Consider the following 18,144-nt stretch of genomic DNA (forward strand, 5'->3'; position numbering starts at 1 on the left):
CTAAATAAAGGCTTGTTCATAACATGTCTGTTGAATTGCACTTTAGAACCAGACCTGTTTTAGAAAAAAAAAATCAGGCCTCCTCCTTCCCTTATAGCTATCCAGTCAATCTCTTTTTTGCAAGATGCTTAAAAAAAATCCGGTCTCCTCCCCTGATAGCCAGCTAATCACGGTCCTTTCTCTTTTTTGCAAGATGCTTAAAAAAAAGAAAATTGCAGCCTCCTCCTCCCTTTATAGCCAACCAATCATGCGCCTTTCTGTTTTTTTTTTTGCAAGATGCTTAAAAAAAAAAAAATCCTGCCTCCTCCCCTTATAGCCGGCCAATCACACTCCTTTCTCTTCTTTGCAAGGCACTTAAAATGTATTGGCAAATGTTAGGGAAAGGTGAACTGACCCTCTAAAGTCTAAGTTCCTTTTCCACCATATTACACCTGTATTTCCAGGCACTGCGCTTAGCAAACCCAGCCCCAGCATAGCGGGTAGAAGGGAGGGAGCTCTCCCTTTCCTGTTAAAGCGGTTGCAAATTCTGGTTTTTTTTTTTTTTTAAAGTAAAATAACAAACATGTCATTCTTTCCTTCTCTGTGTAATGGTATTGCACAGAGTGGACCCAAACGTCCTCTTCTGGTGTCCCCCACTGGCAATCTTGGTTCCTCCTCCACCAGATTTCCAGGCTCCGTGCCTGATCCCAGTTATCCTGGGACGAGCATGGCAGATACCACCATGTAGTTGTTAGGGAGATCTGTAAATGTCCATTTGCTGATCTCCCCTTCCCGTTAATGACTCAGAAGGGACATATAAGAGTTACTTCTGGGTGGTGGTGTCCCTTTTCCCAGCCAGTACGAGAACTGCACTCTATTAGTTTCATTCCAGAGCAGGTGAGACATCAAGAGTCAATCACCAAAAATGCATCACATGAGGGACTTTATGTCCCCTATGTGATGGGGAAAAAAAGACTTAGAAAAAATTGTGTAAAAAATTTAAGTTATACCCAAGCACTTCTGCTGGATTTCTTCCACATGCCCCCAAGAATGCCTGTTAACCCCATGCACCCTCATTATTTTTTCCGGACTTTTTGTCCCCATCTGAAACTCAGGACCAGAATGATTGATGCTGCTAGGTAGAGGGGAGGTAGATCAGTGAATAGGTCTTGGCCTGGGGTCAGGCCCGAAGACCAGTAGCTGTAGCAGTAGAGAGGTTCCCACAGACCAGCAGGATAAGTACATTGGCAGGTCATCCTAATGGATGATGCAGGGTTACCCGAGGTGCAGGGTCTAAGTACCAACCGGTCTTCACCAGAGCTCCTGATGGTGGAGATAGTATTTAGGAAAACAGTCTCTTGACGTCTGTGATATCCTCAAATCAATGTGAATTTGTGCTCCTAAAATTAATTCACCTTCATAAAGTAATGTACAGCGCTGAGCGAACTATTGGCGCTTTATAAATACAGTATAATAATAATAATAATAATAATAATAAAAAAGGCTTTCTTTATATCCATGTGTTCCTCAAAAAGAAAATTCTGCATAGTGCATTACCCCACAAAACATTAGGGAATATAATAACCACCCGGTGCTAATAAAGTGTCAAGCCACTCAGTGTCCACTTCTAAGCGGCTGTATTAAACACCCTTACCCTATGAAAACTTGTAAATGACTTTCAATCTCATAATAATACACAAAAACTGGTGCTCCAAGCCGTCCTTTTCTCCCATCAGTATTACCTCCGACAAAAACATGCAATAGTGCAATATCCTTTGGGATACCAAAAAGTGCTCCCCTTATTTTTCACAGCATTAGTGTAATGTGAATCCACTCCCCGTCACCTTACACACCATGCACCTTACCGGACTAAACACTTCCACAAGTATAAATGGCTCTCCTCATCTGATAATCCCTGCCCTGCTCAGTCTCCATATGGCATCATGACATGGGTCAAAGAACAAGATCCTTAGAGTGTAGTAAGTCTTAGAAAAAGGGTCTAGTTTATTAAAGTTATGCTTACAATTAAAACAGTAGTAAAACACATTATCCTCCATTGCGGGGAACATGAATCCTCAGAAAAAACGTCAATCAGTGAATAAACTTCAATCAAGATGGCCACTCCGCAACTTCCGGTCTACGTCTATGTCCGACGTCACGTCCTTGACGCGTTTCGTCACTTCCGACTTCTTTACAAAGGGTGTGTACGTCAGATCGGCGGCCACTTATATACTCTCACTCCTCCCCTTAACACAGACCGATTGCTCCATCTTGAAATAGGGCATTAGCCCACTGATAAAATAAATGAAAACCATCAACTCAAATGGGCCAGTATATAAATGCAAGTATGTATAATGCTCTATATACATATCAGGGGGGCATAACTGACATAACACTCTATACCCGCACATATATACTTACATACAATAACAATAGCAGCAATGCATAATAGTATACCCAACGCCATCTAGTGGTATCAATTGTATATGCACTATCCATCCACTATTCAAATAAATATTAGATAAATAAATAATAATAATAAATACACAATTTTTAAAAAAATCCCCCGGCTATCTCATAAATAAATATGAATAAATTAATTGTTATTAATATACAATATCCATAACACTATATGCAAATGAATCCTATAAATAATCCCCATAGCATATTATACCTCATAAATCTATTAGTGGACAAATAAATGGGAATATTTTACCCATATATAAAACTATACAATTTTGGTTAAACATTTATGAGTTTAAAAATACAAATAAGGCACCTAGACACAGTTATGATAAAACCCAATTACCATGTATTAAAATACCAATAGTTAATCTAAAATACCTATAATCCAGCAGAAAGGCAACTACTCCTAATCCCCTAAATATCTATTCTAAAATAACTAAAATAGACTAGAAACTAATAGAAACTAATAGAACTCGTCATCCAAACGATATCTCTTTAATGAGCTAAAAGCCCAGCTAGAATATAAATAGTAATTACCATTACACTCCACCAGTATGCTAATATCCCAGAGCTGGGTATAGGAGATTTAGACTTAAATCCCTATTTAATATAATATATACTGTAATAAAACTATTTCTGTGTCTGAAATAAAACAATTAATGTCCAGATCAACATTCAGACCTTTAGGTTTCAAAGTGTCCAGTTGGAAAATTCAAAACATTTCATTTTTAGAGATTTCTATAATTTTGTTACTTCCTCTCCAGTGTCCCTCCACTTTATCTATTCCACAAAATCGTTATTGTGTTGGATCACATTTGTGGACGTCTCTAAAATGCCTGGACAAATTATGGTCCTTCTTCCCCTTCTTCATATTAGACATGTTCTCTGAGTCTTTTATACAGTGGCCTAGTCGTTCTGCCTACATATTGAAGTTTACATGAACTTTCCAATAAATAGGTCACATAAGGGGTAGTGCATGTTATGAACTAATCAATCTTAAATTCTTTCTTCATAACCTGTGACATAAAGCTCTCTATTTTCCTAGTTTTCATCCCTGTTGTTTTACAAATATGACACTTTTTACATGGGAAAAACCCTTTGAGATCAAACATCTTAATTGGATTTTTCCTTGGAGGGGAAATTATATTTTGAACCAGCTTGGTCCATAGATTCGATGCCTTTCTATATATAAACCCAGGTTTATTTGGTAACTGTCACGTACCTGGTTGGGGAGCCTGACGTGGAGAGGAGGGCGTCCTCTTTCTACTCCCGCTCGGAGCCCCTGATAGTGGGGTCAGAGGGCACCGAGCCAGGAGTGGCACGAGTGCCTGGTGGGTCTTGAGATGACTGTAGGCAGGTGATGACTCAGAAGATCCGGGTGCAGGCCAGGTGCGGGTGCAGGAGTGTAAGTGCAGCAGCAGGTAGGTATGGCGGCAACCAGGATACAGGCCAGGTGCAGATGCAGGAACATAGGTGCAGCAGCAGGTAGGTATGGCGGCAACCAGGATACAGGCCAGGTGCGGATGCAGGAACCTAGTTTCAGCAGCAGGTATGGCGGCAACCAGGATACAGGCCAGGTACGATACAGGAACGTAGTTTCAGCAGCAGGTATGGCGGTAACCAGGATACAGGCCAGGTGCGGATACAGGAACGTAGGTGCAGCAGCATCAGACAAGCCGAGTCAGGATCAATCGGGTAGATCAGGTACAAGGGAGCAGGCAAGCGGATAGTCAGGGACAAGCCGGGTTGGTGCAGGCGGAGTTCTTTCTTAGTCAGGGTCAGATCAGATACAGGCAACAGAATCAGGTTATGGAGTACAGGACGTTGTAGAGAGAAGAGTTTATCTCTCCGGATCAGCGTGTTCCCGTGCAGTACACACCCCCGCACTCTTTCATTGAATAAAAAAGTTAAATCCTTCCTCCCCAGTGCCATTAGTACAGTGTCAGTGGTTTTTTTTTTTGCGCTCACTGTATTGGTGTCACTGGGGATGTCAATGACCCCAAGTCAGTTCCCCCCCTGTGTCAAAATGTCCGCCGCAGTCCCACCATAAGTCGCTGATCACTGTCATAAATCACTGATCACCGCCATAAGTCATAGATCGCCGCCATTATTAGTATAATAAAAAAAAAATCCCAGTATCTTTCCCGCCATTTGTAGACACCATAACTTTCACGTAAACCAATTAATTTACATGTATTGGGATTTTTTTTAAGCAAACACATGTCGCAGAATACATTTTGGTAGAAATTTATGACTAAATTTGATTTTTACATGTTTTTAGTGGACATGTCTTATAGCAAAAAGTCCAAATTTTTTTTAGTGGACATGTTTTATAGCAAAAAAAAGCTCAATTTGTGAAAAAAAAAAAGGATGTAAATTTCATTTATGTACTGTATTGCATGACCGGCCAATTGTCCGTTAAACTAGCGCAGTGCTGTATAGCAAAAAAATGGCGTAAATTGCAGTATCTATATCATAGTTTTTAGACGCTATAACTTGCACACAAAGCAATCAATATACATTTATTGGGATTTTTTTTTACCAAAAACATGTAGCAGAATATATTTTGGCCTAAATTTATAACTAACTTTGAGTTTACTATATATTTTTTATAGCTGAAAGTAAAAAATATCGTTTTTCAAAATTTTTTTATTTTTTTTTCTTTATAGCGTGAAAAATAAAAAGCGCACAGGTGATCAAATACCACCGAAATTTCGTTTGGGTGCAGCATTGCATGACCGCGCAATTATAAGTTGAATTAGTGTAGCGCCGAGTAGCAAAAAGAGTCCTGGTTGGGAAGGGGGGTAAATCCTCAGGAGGGCAAGTGGTTAAAGTATGTTTTTGTATATAATCTCTCATTATCTTTAAAAATACATAAATCTAGAAAATTTACTGATTCAACATTTATAGTCTGGGAAAAACCGTGGATTATTTTCTGTGTTTTAAAAAAAACCTGTAGTGACTCCATATCACCAGGATATCATCTGTAAATCTCTTCCATGTTCTTAACCCTTTCCATACCTTCCCAAAACTTTCTTCATGTTCCCATCTCGCCATGAACATATTTGCTAGGCTAGGTGCAAATTTTGCACCCATTGCCACACTTTTTTTCTGGACAAAAATCTCCTTCATACCAGAAATCATTGTTAAGCATGCCGATCTCTAGTAATTGAATGATGAATTTCCTCTGCCTCCGATGGATCTCAGTGTATTCTTTAGAGCCCATTTAACTGCTCCAATACCCTCTTCATGTCTGATGCTAGTATATAATGAATTTACATCAATAGTAACTAGTATGGTATTCTGTGTGACCTCTATATTCTCAATCAATTCAGTGATATCCTGTCCATCCTTCTAATAGGCAGGCATTTGTTTTACAATAGGCTGCAAAAATAAATCTATTTTAATTTTTCTCTAAATTTAAACTCTTATGGATTTTTGGCAGATAATAGAACACTGGGATTTTACATTTGGAAGGAATAAGATATTTTGTTTCCTTCTCATCTAGGATTCCCACATCTTTTGCGTTCATAACTAAATTCTGAAGTTGTTTTTTAAATTTGCCAGTAGGGTTTCCCTTAATCTTAATATAGGTGTGATTGTGGAGATAGTATTTGCTGCATGCTAGTGCAAGCTCGTGCTCCTCAGAATCACCCCACCAGGAGGTGATTAAGCCGGAGTGTGGTAGCAGATGTAGCAGGTAGGGATCAAGCAGAAAGCTAGTCAGTAAGCAAGCCAATGGTCAGTAAGAAGTGGTTTACGGTTGGGATTAAGTGGAAGCGAAGTCGAGCATTAAGCCAAAGGTTGATAATGAATGGTTTCAGTTTGGGATCAAACAGAAGCAGGGGCGGACTGACAACTCATGGGGCCCCCGGGCAATAGGTTATCATGGGGCCCCTGTGTACTCGCCCACACTCAAACCACACCCAAAAAAGCCTATGAAAGGTACCAGTGGCATCTCATGGGGCCCTCTTCTGACATCGGGCCCTCCGGCACTGCCCGAGTTCCCAAATGGTCAGTCCGCCCCTGAACAGAAGTGAAGTTGATATACAGTACAAGCCAAGGTCAGTAACGAGCGTTAGTGAAGATACAGAAGACAACAGTAGTGAAAGGAGCAACATACGGGCTGGAGAAGAACACAATAATCTGGCTAATAGAAAGTGTAGGGACATGGCTTAAATCGGGAAGTCCGTGGGTAGAGAAAGGAGTTCAAGGTTCCCCAGAAACAAGCTGCAAGGCAAGGTTGTCCATAGGATAGCACAGCGAGAAGAGCCACAGCCGGGCATCACAGAAGTCACAGTCTCAGACCCAAGTCCTTACAGAATGCTTGCTGATCTCCCATTTCTGTTAATGACACGGAAGCGACATATAAAATGTCACTTTCCCCAGCCAGTATGGCTGGTGAAGAAACTAGTGGAGTGCAGTCTGCACTCTATTAGTTTCATTGAAGCGCAGGTGAGATATCAGGGATTTTTTAGACCCTAATGTCTCATTAAAGAGAACCTGTCACCAAAAATGCATCACATAGGGATCTTTTGTCCCTATGTGATAGAAAAATAAAAAGTTTAGAAAGTTTAGTAAAAAATGTGTAAAAAAAAAAAAAAACTAGTTACACTCAAGCACTTCTGCCAGATCGATTCCACATATCTCGGAAAATGCCGATCTCACCTCACATGTTATTTTCAAAAACAGAAGTGAGAGGGAAAAGGAGATGTTTTGGAGCTCACAGAGGATGTTAGATGGAGGCAGAGAAATAGATTATACAGACATTAAGTGATAGATGTGTACGGATTGTTTTGAAAAATAAAGATATCATTTAGTGTCACAAAACAGAATCCTGCCTCCTCATCCTCCCCTTATAGCCAGCCAATCACGCTACTTTTTCTTTTTTGCAAGATGCTTAAAAAAAAAAAAAAAAAAAAATCCGGCCTCCTCCACCCCTTACAGCCGGCCAATCACCATCCTTTTTTTTTTTTTTTTTTTTTTTTTTGTATGTTAAATAGAAAAAGAATAAAAAAAATTTTTTTCTGAAAGGTTAACATGTGCATTGACAGATTTGGTGGAAAGGTGAACTATTCCTAAAAGGTGGCCCTAAACCTTCTCTTCTGATATCCACCCACCAGCAATCTTAGCTCCTCCTTTCACTGGATTTCCAGATTCTACACCCATGGGCGAACCCAGAACCAGCATGCTGTGTGCCGCTGGGTAGATGGGAGGAAGATCAGTAAATGGATCTTCCCTTTCTGTTAATGAGCCAGAAGTGGCATGTAAAATGTAATTTCCTGGTCCTTGTGTTCCTGGCCGGGGAAGAAACTAGTAAAGTGAGATATTCAGGGCTTTTTTTTGCATCTGGAACATGGCGGAATGGCATTCCGCTACTTCCAACACCAGCCCTGTGCTCAGCACTATCTACTGCCCGGCTCCCCTGTGACAGCACAGCTGAGCTAACCCAGCGGGCGGCTCTCTACAGCTCTCCCTGCCCTTGCACACAGTGCAGAAAGAATGCACGGCACTCACATCATTCATTCCAGTGACTTAAGCACTTGCAGCTTCAGCTCTAACTAGCCTCTTTATCTCTGCACCTCTGAATGGGGAGTGTGCAGTGTCCACACACGAGGCGCTGGCACTTTCTGCCCTCCCTCCCGCTCATCAGCTAGTAAGCCATCCCGCCCTACCACCCTCCAGCTTATCAGCTACTAAGCCTGGCAATTCTATTCTGGCTCTCTGATCTTTTTAATCTGTGGGCAGATTAGGTGAGGGGTGCAGAAGTAAGAATTGATGAGAAAAGCGTGGAGGGCAGAGATGAGCACTGGTGAAAGTTTAACGTTAATATTTATTTTAGCATAAAAGTAAATTCTTCTGTTGCTGGTGGGTGCAGAAATGAGCTTTGGAGAGGAGTACAGGGTGTGAACTTTGGGCAAGGTGCTGGGGTGAGCTGCGAGTAGGGTACAGGGGTGATCTACGGGCAGGGTACAGGAGTGAGCTGCGGGCAGGGTACAAAGGTGAGCGGTTGCCAGGGGTAAAGATGTGAGCTGCGAGCAGGGTAGAGGGGTGAGTGATGGAAAGGGGTACAGAGGTGAACTGTGGGCAGGGTACACGGGTGAGCTGTGGCAGGGATACAGAGGTGAGCTTTAGAGAGGAGTACAGAGGTGAGCTGCAGCCAGGGTATTGGGTTGAGCTGCGGGACGGGTATTGGGGTGACAGGTGGACAGGGGTACTGGGGTGAGCTGCGGGCAAGGTCCTGGGGTGAGCTGCGGGCAGGGTACAGGGGTGAGCGGTTGACAGGGGTAAAGATGTGAGCTGCAAGCAGGGTACAGGGGTGAGCGGTGTAAAGGGGTACAGAGGTGAACTGTGGGTAGGGTACAGGGGTGAGCTGTGGCAGGGTACAGAGGTTAACTTTGGAGAGGAGTACAGAGGTGAGCTGCAGCCAGGGTATTGGGGTGAGCTGCAGGCAGGGTACAGGGGTGAGCGGTGGACAGGGGTAAAGATGTGAGCTGCGAGCAGGGTACTGGGGTGAGAGGTGGACAGGGGTACAAGGGTGAGCTGCGGGCAGGGTACATGGGTGAGCCATAGACAGGGGTACAGAGGTGAACTGTGGACAGGGTATGGGGGTGAGATTTGGCAGGGGTACAGAGGTGAGCTTTGGAGACGGAGTACAGAAGTGAACTGTGGTCATGGTATAGGGGTGAGCTGTGGGCAGGGGTACAGAAGTAAGCTTTGGAGAAGGGTACAGAAGTGAGCTGTGGGCTGGGGTACAGGAGTGAGCTTTGGACAGAGATATAGAGGTGAGCTTTGGAGAGGGATACAGGGGTGAGCTTTGGACAGAGATATAGAGGTGAGCTTTGGAGAGGGATACATGGGTGAGCTGTGGACAGGCGTGAGCTTTGAACAGTGGTACAGAGGAGAGCTTTGGACATGGGGGAGAGGTGAGCAGTGGATAGGAGGTGCATAGGTGAGTGATGGGTGTTGGTTTTTTAGGGAATAAAAGTTGTAAAGTTTTCACTGGGGAAGATTTTTACGTGGTAGGCAGGGACAGCATACATACAGTATAGCATACAGAGATCATTGGTGCAACAATGTCTCTTTAACGCCCGCTGTAAAATTAGGCCGCACCTGCTCGATGATGCAGACCACATCACTACTTCTCTTTCACCCCCCCACTCCTGATTTAATGCAGTTTAATGGGAAATCGTGCCCCTTGCACCTTAATGGGAAATTGTGCCCTTTGCAATTTAATGGGAAATTGTGCCCTGTGCATTTTAATAGTAAATCGTGTCCCGTGCACTTTAATGGGAAATCGCATCCCGTGGACTTCAATGGAAAAAAGTCTCCCGTGGACTTCAATGGAAAAACGTCTCCCGTGGACTTCTATGGGAAAACGTCTCCCATGGACATCAATGGGAAAACTTCTGTCAATAGCAATCCTATGTGAACACTTATCTCCATATGCCAGTCTGCTCTATCACTTGCGAGTCTGGAACGCATAGCTACAAACGTGCACAGGACCCTTTTCATAATGGCACCCAAAACACAGTGTGTGTGGATCACATCTGTGTGGACCACCTCAATAGGAACACAAAATATCTAGCCTTTCATGCGAATCTGTGAGTTTCAAAATGAATCTAGAATTGCATATGTGAATTAAGGTGGCTCCATTCACATCTGGGTGTTTGGGATTGCAGTAGAATCACTGTGATCGCAAAACGCAGGTTCAGGTTCCATTTTCAATGGCGCCTAAAAACATGGTGCTGTTTTGCAATGATTGCCGCATGGCAGATCCCATTGCGTGAAGTCCCAGATGCTGTCAACCTACACTAAGCTAAAAAAAAATGTCTCATAACTCTTTTTAGCTGGCTCCTAGATTCAAAGCAAAAAAGTGTATAATATCAATAATAGAAACCATAACGGTATAATTGTTTTTGTTTTTTAATTTTTGTTTTTTTTTTTCAAATTATTAACTACAACAGAAAGAAAATAGCTGTACCCAAACAAAATTTCATTCCTTTTTTCACACAAATAGAGCTTTCTTTCAGTGGTATTTGATTTATTTTTTTGTGCTATTTTTCTGCTACATGTTTTTGGTAAAAACAAATCCCAGTAAGTGAATATTGATTGCTCTGTGTGAAAGTTATAGGATCTTCAAACTATGGTATAGAGAATGGAATTCACACAGCTTTTACTTTCTGACTGCCCATCACATTTCTTGAGTTGCTAAAATACCAGTCACTAGTCATTTAAATGATATATTGCTCACACAAGCCATGGGTACATGTGGAATTACACCCCAAAATACATTCTGCTACTTCTTCCGAGTGTGGGGGTACCACATGTGAGAGACTTTTTGGGAGCCTAGCCACATACAGGAGCCTGAAATCCAATGACCACTTTGAAAGCTTGACGGTGCGTAACTTCCTCATTTCACTTCCTCACTACCTATCACAGTTTCAGAGGTCCTGAAATGCCAGGATAGCACTAACCCCCCTCCCCCCTCAATAAACCCTTTTTGGAAAGTAGACACCCCAAGGAATTTAAAAAGAGGCATGGTGAGTATTTTGCCAATCTAATTTTTTCTCACAAGGTTTTAAAATATAAGAAAAAAAAAAAAAATGTTTTTGCTTTCTTTCTTCATTTTCCAAAAACTTGTGGCAACAAATGAGATCTGAAAAATACTTACCATGCTTCTTATCAAATTTCTTAGGGTATCTACTTTCCATAAAGGGATCATTGGGGGGGGGATTGGTGCTATCCTGGCATTTCAGGGCCTCCTAAATTGTGATAGGTAGTCAGGAAGTGTAATGAGTAAATAAAGCCCTTTAAACGCCTGAAGGAGCATATTGGATTTTGGGGTCCTATACTTGGCTGGACTGCTAAAGTCTCTCACATGTGGTACCCCCATACTCAAGAGATGTAGCAGAATGTATTTTGTATATGTAATTCCACATATACCCATGGCTTGTGTGAGCAATATATCATTTAGGTGACAACTTTGTGTAAAAAAAAAAAAAAAAAATGTTTTTGTCATGGAGTTTAAAGTTTTTTTTTATTTTTTACATTATTTTTACACTGTCCCTTTCATTTTTTTTTTAATCACTTTTACTGCTATCTCAGGGAATGCAAATATCCCCTATAACTGCGATGCACATTGTCATACATTCATTTTTGAGAAATCTGGGGTCTGACTCTAGATATCTCTTCTGCTCTTACATTATCTAATCTCACCAAGATCGGTGTGATCAGATGCTTTCCCCAATTTACAAATGGCGCTGTTTATATCCTGCAAAACTGAAGTGATGAAATGCTGGTAAGCTTCTGATTTCTTAGACTATGGAGATGATTGGCACCATTCCGGTCTCCAGTCAAATCTATGGTTAGCTGGCAGAAACTCCGGCTGCATTCTCAGGTTCCCCCGATGGAACGACGGGAAAGCCTGAGAACAGTGGGGGAGGGGGGGAGGCATCTTCTCTTGTAAAAACAATCCTGCAGCTAATTAGCCACTAGGATTGCTTTTACATGAAAACCGATCGCCAGCTGAAAAAAATTTGGATTTTTTAGTAGAAAATTAGGATCCTGATCTAACCACTCAAAGTCCGGTGATGTACCAGTACGTCGTTGGGTATATATGCTATGTTCTTTTTTTCTTCTATGCAGCCTGTGTACTGAATTAAAAAAGAAGAAATCTCTGCCAGAAAAAGTGTGTGGTATGCCCACCATTAGAATACCTCCCTACATCCACCCACTTCTAATGGTGGGCACATATGAAACGTTCTTCTTTTTTTGTTCAGCCCATGGGCTGAACGAAAAAAAAAAAAAACTAACAGATTCCTCTATTCACATCGGTCGATGTGGATGAAGGAATCTCTGCCAACAATTTGTTTTAAAAATATATACCGAAGCATAGGGGCCATCCACCCACTGGCCACCCCAGGCCCCTATGCTTCGGCATATATGCTCTTTTTTAACTGCGAATGAAAAATCTCATCCAACAGCGCTGCCCACACTGACGTATGTATATTCTCAGAGCAAGTTCCTGTTGCTGTCAGAATATACAGGTCAGTGCTGCAGCTAAATGGCATTCCTGCAAAGAAAACGGCATTGGTTAACAATAAAACAGTAACTCAATAAAACAATTTTTAAATCAAATATGTCCCCAAAAATGTTATATATTATATATATATATATATATAATTTTTTTTTTTTTTTTAAAGCATAAACTATTCTAACTACTTCAAGCCAGCACACATCTTAAAATATATCATCCTAATAATATTAATATACAATAACAATTTTTTTTGTATTTTTTGTAAATCATTAACTATGAGCAGAAAATATCTTAAAATTTGTAATATTAATAATAACAATATTAAATATAACAATAAAAGTAATTTTAAGCATAAACTAGTAGACTACTACAATAAAGAACATATTTTAAAATATATAATACTAATAATAATATTCAATAACTATATATATATAATATTATTTTTTTTAAAGCATAAACTATTATAACAACTTCAAGTCAGAACACATCTTAAAATATATCATCATAATAATATTAATATACAATAACAATATTTTTTTGGATTTTTTTTTTTTTTAATCATTAACTACTATGAGCAGAAAATATCTTAAAATATATAATAATAATAATAACAATAAAAATATAATAATACAAGTAATTTTTAAGCATAAACTATTAGACTACTACAATAAAGAACATATTTTAAAATATATAATACTAATAATAATATTCAATAACTATATATTTTTTTTGTTTTTTTTTGTTTTTTTATTTTTTTGTTTTTTTTTGTTTTTTTTTTCAAAGCATTAAATACTATAACTTCTACAAGACAGAAAAACTCTTAAAATATATAATATCATAAATACATCTAAGCTGATAATATTATAAATAATAGTGTACAATGCCATTCTCATAATCGATGACGTAGTCGATTCCCATGTCATCTAGTTGCTCTCTCAGATTGTTGAAATCCTGGTCCTCTGGTGGGTTAGGAACGTCCTCCCGGCAGATGGGACAGGTAGCACTCTGTTGAACCCATTGTTGGATGCAGCGATCGTGGAATTGGTGAGCGCAGGGTAGGGTAGTATTTTCGTCTCCATCTTCACAATCTGCTAAACAAATGGTACAGATTACCTGGTCCTCGCCGCGTGGCTCCATGGCGGGTGCTCCCTGTGGCTCCATGGCCGGTGCTCTCTGTGGCTCCATGGCCGGTGCTCCCTGTGGCTCTGGGTGGTGCTCAGCAGCCCTGTTGCGGTCTCTTGGAGATCGGCTCCGTCTGATGGCGGGGTCCTCCCGTCTCTGCCGTTGTTGCACTCTGGACCTCGTCCGATGGGCTATGGGAGAGTCTCCGCCCTCCAGACGTGATGGCCTTCCACGAGATGGACGTCGTGAAGATCGCGGCATCCTGGTAGTAATTGATGCCGGAGTACCTGAAAACAGCTTAAATATATCTAATATGAAGAACACTAGTAAGGAAATCGCAATGTATTGTAATAAATATGAGAAGAGTCGCAGTCAGTCGCAGGAGGCACAGTCTGAGGATGCAATCGCCACAGCTACCAGCACAGGCCTCAGGCTGACTCAGCACCAACTGTCACCAACTGTCACTTTTCCGGCCTTGTCACTCTGCCTGGCAATATGGCGCTCATGTAACACTACAACCAAATCCATGTTCTATCATTTTATAGATTTTACAGAGAATTACACAGGATTGGGGCCATTTAATGGTTATTATAGAGTTCTGCCAGAAGATGGCAGTCTCAGGTGTAATACCGCTCCTCGCCATAGATGTCTCCCTTCCCAGTCGGCTCCATACAGAGAAAACGGCGGCCATCTTTAGCTATGTAAAGTCTATGGGAGGCGGAGGAGAGGAGCTGCTGAGAGGGGAACAGGAAAGGAACGGCCGGGGCGGGGATGATGGCCTCCGGGGGGGGAGCTGAGCAGGTGAGGAGGACAGAGGGCAGGAGAGTCGGGGAGGTGGATGGAGGAGGCCGGGGGGCGCATAGAGGAGGTCGGGGGGCTTTGTGGAGAAGGTAGGGGGGATTGTCTGTATAGAAAGGCTGATAGGAGGTCATGTCTGGAGATGGGGGGGGGTAATAGGGACACACATAGCTGGGGCTGCCCCCCCAGTGCCCCCCCCCCACATCAGTGCCCCCCCCCAATGTCCCCCTCACATCTGCCCCCTCAGCGTTCACCTGCCCCCTCAGGGCCCCCCCCAGTGTTCCCCCCCCACCTGCCCCATCAGTGCCCCCCCAACGTCCCCCTCCCATCTGCCCCCTCAGCGCCCCCCCCCACCTGCCCCCACATCGTTTCCCCTCCACCTGCCCTCTCAGCGTCTCCCCTTTCCACCTGCCCCCTCAGCGTTATTTCCCCCACCCCCTGCAATTTCAGCGTCATTCCCCCCCCCCTGCCATTTCAGCATCATTCCCCCCTGCCATTTCAGCGTCATTCCCCCCCCCCTGCCATTTCAGCGTCTTAACCCCCCCCCTGCCATTTCAGCGTCACCCCCCCCCCCCCCCTGCCATTTCAGCGTCACCCCCCCCCCCCCTGCCATTTCAGCGCAACCCCCCCCCCCTGCCATTTCAGCGTCATCCCCCCCCCTGCCATTTCAGCGTCACCCCCCCTGCCATTTCAGCGTCATCCCCCCCCCCTGCCATTTCAGCGTCATTCTCCCCCCCCCCTGCCATTTCAGCGTCATTCCCCCCCCCCTGCCATTTCAGCGCCAGCCCCCCCCCCCCGCGCCATTTCGGTGTCATTCCGCCCCCCCCCGCCCCTTCAGCGTCACCCCCCACCCCGCCCATTCGGCGTCATTCCCCCCCCCCCCGCCCCTTCGGCGTCATGGAGGAGAAAATCCCCCACTTGCTGTCCCAACGGAGATCAGGGGGGTTGGGGGGGTCGGTCCATTCAATACATGCTACACCCTGATTATGGGTGTAACATGTTATGATAGGTGAACTTAGCCTTTAACCCCTTCCCTACCGGGGACTTATACCCCCTTCCTGCCCAGGACAGTTTTCAGCGCTGGCGCAGTTTGAATGACAATTGCGCGGTCATGCAACACTGTACCCATATGACATTTTTATCATTTTTTTTCACACAGATTTTCTTTTGGTGGTATTTAATCCCCTCTGGGTGTTTTATTTTTTGCTCTATAAACAAAAAAATAGCAAAAAATCTAAATAAAAAAGTGTTTCTTTGTTTCTATTATAAAATTTTGCAAACAGGTAATTGTTCTCCTTCACTGATGTGCTTTGATGAGGCGTCACTGATGAGTCGGCACTGATGATGCTACACTAATGGGCAGCACTGCTGGGCACTGACTGGCGCCACTGCTGGGCAGCACAGATGGGAAGCACTGCTGGGCACATGTGGGTGGCACTGATCATCAGTGCCAATCTGTTTTCAGACAATTGCCGGTTATCGGCAGGACTTTCCTCACACTGTGACAGCGTGAGGAGAGTGAAGCCGACGACCAGCAACTGCATTTACCCAGTGATCTGTGTGATTGGACACAGCTGATCATGTGGTAAAAGGCTGCTATGATTGCCCTTTTACCACATCACGTGATCAGCTGTGTATATAGGACACAGCAATCACGGAGATCACCAGATGCGCGCCGCTGGGGGCACGCGGGAGGGCGCGTTCTAGGAGGATGTCGTATGACGCCTTCCCAGAACTGGACAACCGCGCTGTAGCCTTCATTCAGCTATAGGCTGGTTGTCAAGTGGTTAAGAAGCCAGTACCTGATGACGTCCTTAACAACCAGCTATTCACCAATATGCTTTGCAATGCAACACATTTAACACACACCACAAAACGCACAGCAACCGCGGTATAAACGTGTGAAATATGCATATGTGTTTTTGCCGCAGGTCAGCGTGAAAGTAGCCTAAGTGATGACACAGCCCCTGTGATGTTCCTTGTCACATGGTGTTTCAGGGAAGTAAACAGAGGAAGGCTTGTGAGAGTGAGAACCTATACTGGAGATCTGTGATCATGTCATTAGAGCAAAGGTGTCTTCACATCTCAGCATATCAGGATACTGAGAATATTCATTAGAATGCACACGTGCCAGAGGTGTCACCAGGAAGGTAAACATCAGTAATGTATTAACCGCTTCCCGTCCACCCTATATAGAAGTACTGCTACAAGGCGGCACGGGTGCACAAAATCACGTGTATATACTTGATTTTACATTGCCAGGTAGTGGGCGCATGTGTGCCCTACCCCCCGCGCCATCATTAGCGGCCGCGGCTATCAGTCACCACACCTGGTTATGGCCAAACATCTGCGATGGGGGGGTGGGGGGGCAGAATGGTTTGTAAACAAAACAGTTCTCTTCCCTGTCAGCTCCTGCACACTGCTTTGCATGGCTGTGCATAGTACTAACACACAGCCCCATAGTAACACAGCACACAGGTTAACCCTTTGATCGCCCCACATGTTAACCCCTTCCTCCCAGCTGCCATTAGTGCAGTGTCAGTGGTTTTTATTAGCACTGATCACTATATTGGTGTCCCTAGGGATGTCAGTGACAACAGGTCAGTTTCCCCCCAGTGTCAGAATGGCCACCACAGTCCTGCTATAAGTTGCCGATCGCCGTCATTACTAGTAAAAAAAAAAAACCCAGTATATATACCGCCATTTGTAAACACTATAAATTTCACGTAAGCCAATTATTTTACACATATTGGGATTTTTTATAGCAAAGACATGGAGCAGAACACATTTTGGCTTAAATTTATGATGAAATGTGATTTTTAAAATTTTTTTACTGGACATGTCTAATAGCAAAAAGTCAAAAGATAATGTTTTTTTTTTCAAAATTGTCAGTTTTTTTTATTTTTTATTGTGCAATAAATAAAAAACGCATAGGCAATCAAATACCATCGTACCATTGACCAGCCGTAATGCAAAAAAATGGCCTGCTCAGGAAGGGGGGTAAATCCTCTGGAGGGCAAGTGGTTAAAGGTTAATTCCCCTTTTGTAACATGTTACCCCCATATTCAGAGTGTAACATGTTATGAAAGCACTGGCCCCCGCTCCCTGCAGATCCCCAGCTTTTTCAGCTAGTGAGGGATCTTCTCCCCGATGGCTGTCAAATTTTTTAAAAATGTGGCCGTGCGGGGCTCCTCTGTGAATGAGAAACTACTAGTCCCGACAGACTTAGCGGCTGTCAGCTTGTAGTTCTCAATGAACTACCACGGCACTGTGGAGCACTGGGGTAGTTCATTCAGTCTTCCTGTCAGTATATCTGCTTGCTTGTACATCCTGTATGGGGCGAGCAGATGTACTGACAGATCTGCAGGAGACCTGCATGGCATCGGTGATCTGCCTATCGCTGGTGCAATGCTTTCCAGGCTTCTGCAGCAAAAAATAATGTACATTTTTTTACCTGCAAATAAAATGTGCATTTTTTAATTTTTTTTTATCAAAAGGTGAACTTATCCGTGAACTAAAAGGCTTTGGAAGGTGAGAATACCGGCAGCGAGTATTATGAAGTATTTTCATTCTTGTGATTAGAAAGCCTTAAGGTATAACTAAAGAAAAAACTTTTTTTTTTGGGTAGAGTGGAGAGGGATTGGAACACCTGTCAGGTTCTTATTGCTGTCTGTGTCCCTGGGAGATTTCCCCTCTCTGTTTGTCCTGTTTGCCATTATCATCGAAGGTAAAGGTCAAAG

The 18,144-nt window shown here is 43.1% G+C and overlaps 1 protein-coding gene across 15 annotated transcripts in view; it reads left to right on the top strand.

Moving 5' to 3' along the window:
* Positions 1-18,144, top strand: part of LOC149468331 (uncharacterized) — a 654,932-nt gene that overhangs the window by 574,180 nt on the left and 62,608 nt on the right. The window contains exon 1 of one of the 15 annotated variants that reach the window (XM_089670302.1): positions 14,310-14,407. The exons of 13 other annotated variants lie outside the window; for them this stretch is intronic. The gene's annotated coding sequence lies outside the window, so the exon portion shown is untranslated. Of the gene's footprint in view, positions 1-14,309; positions 14,408-18,144 lie in introns of those variants that run through there. One more of the 15 variants, XM_089670298.1, reaches the window with a different exon arrangement.

The sequence above is a fragment of the Staurois parvus genome, unplaced genomic scaffold, assembly GCF_062004578.1.
Source record: "Staurois parvus isolate SC_StPar_1 unplaced genomic scaffold, SC_StPar_1.0 ptg000089l, whole genome shotgun sequence".
Taxonomy (NCBI): domain Eukaryota; kingdom Metazoa; phylum Chordata; class Amphibia; order Anura; family Ranidae; genus Staurois; species Staurois parvus.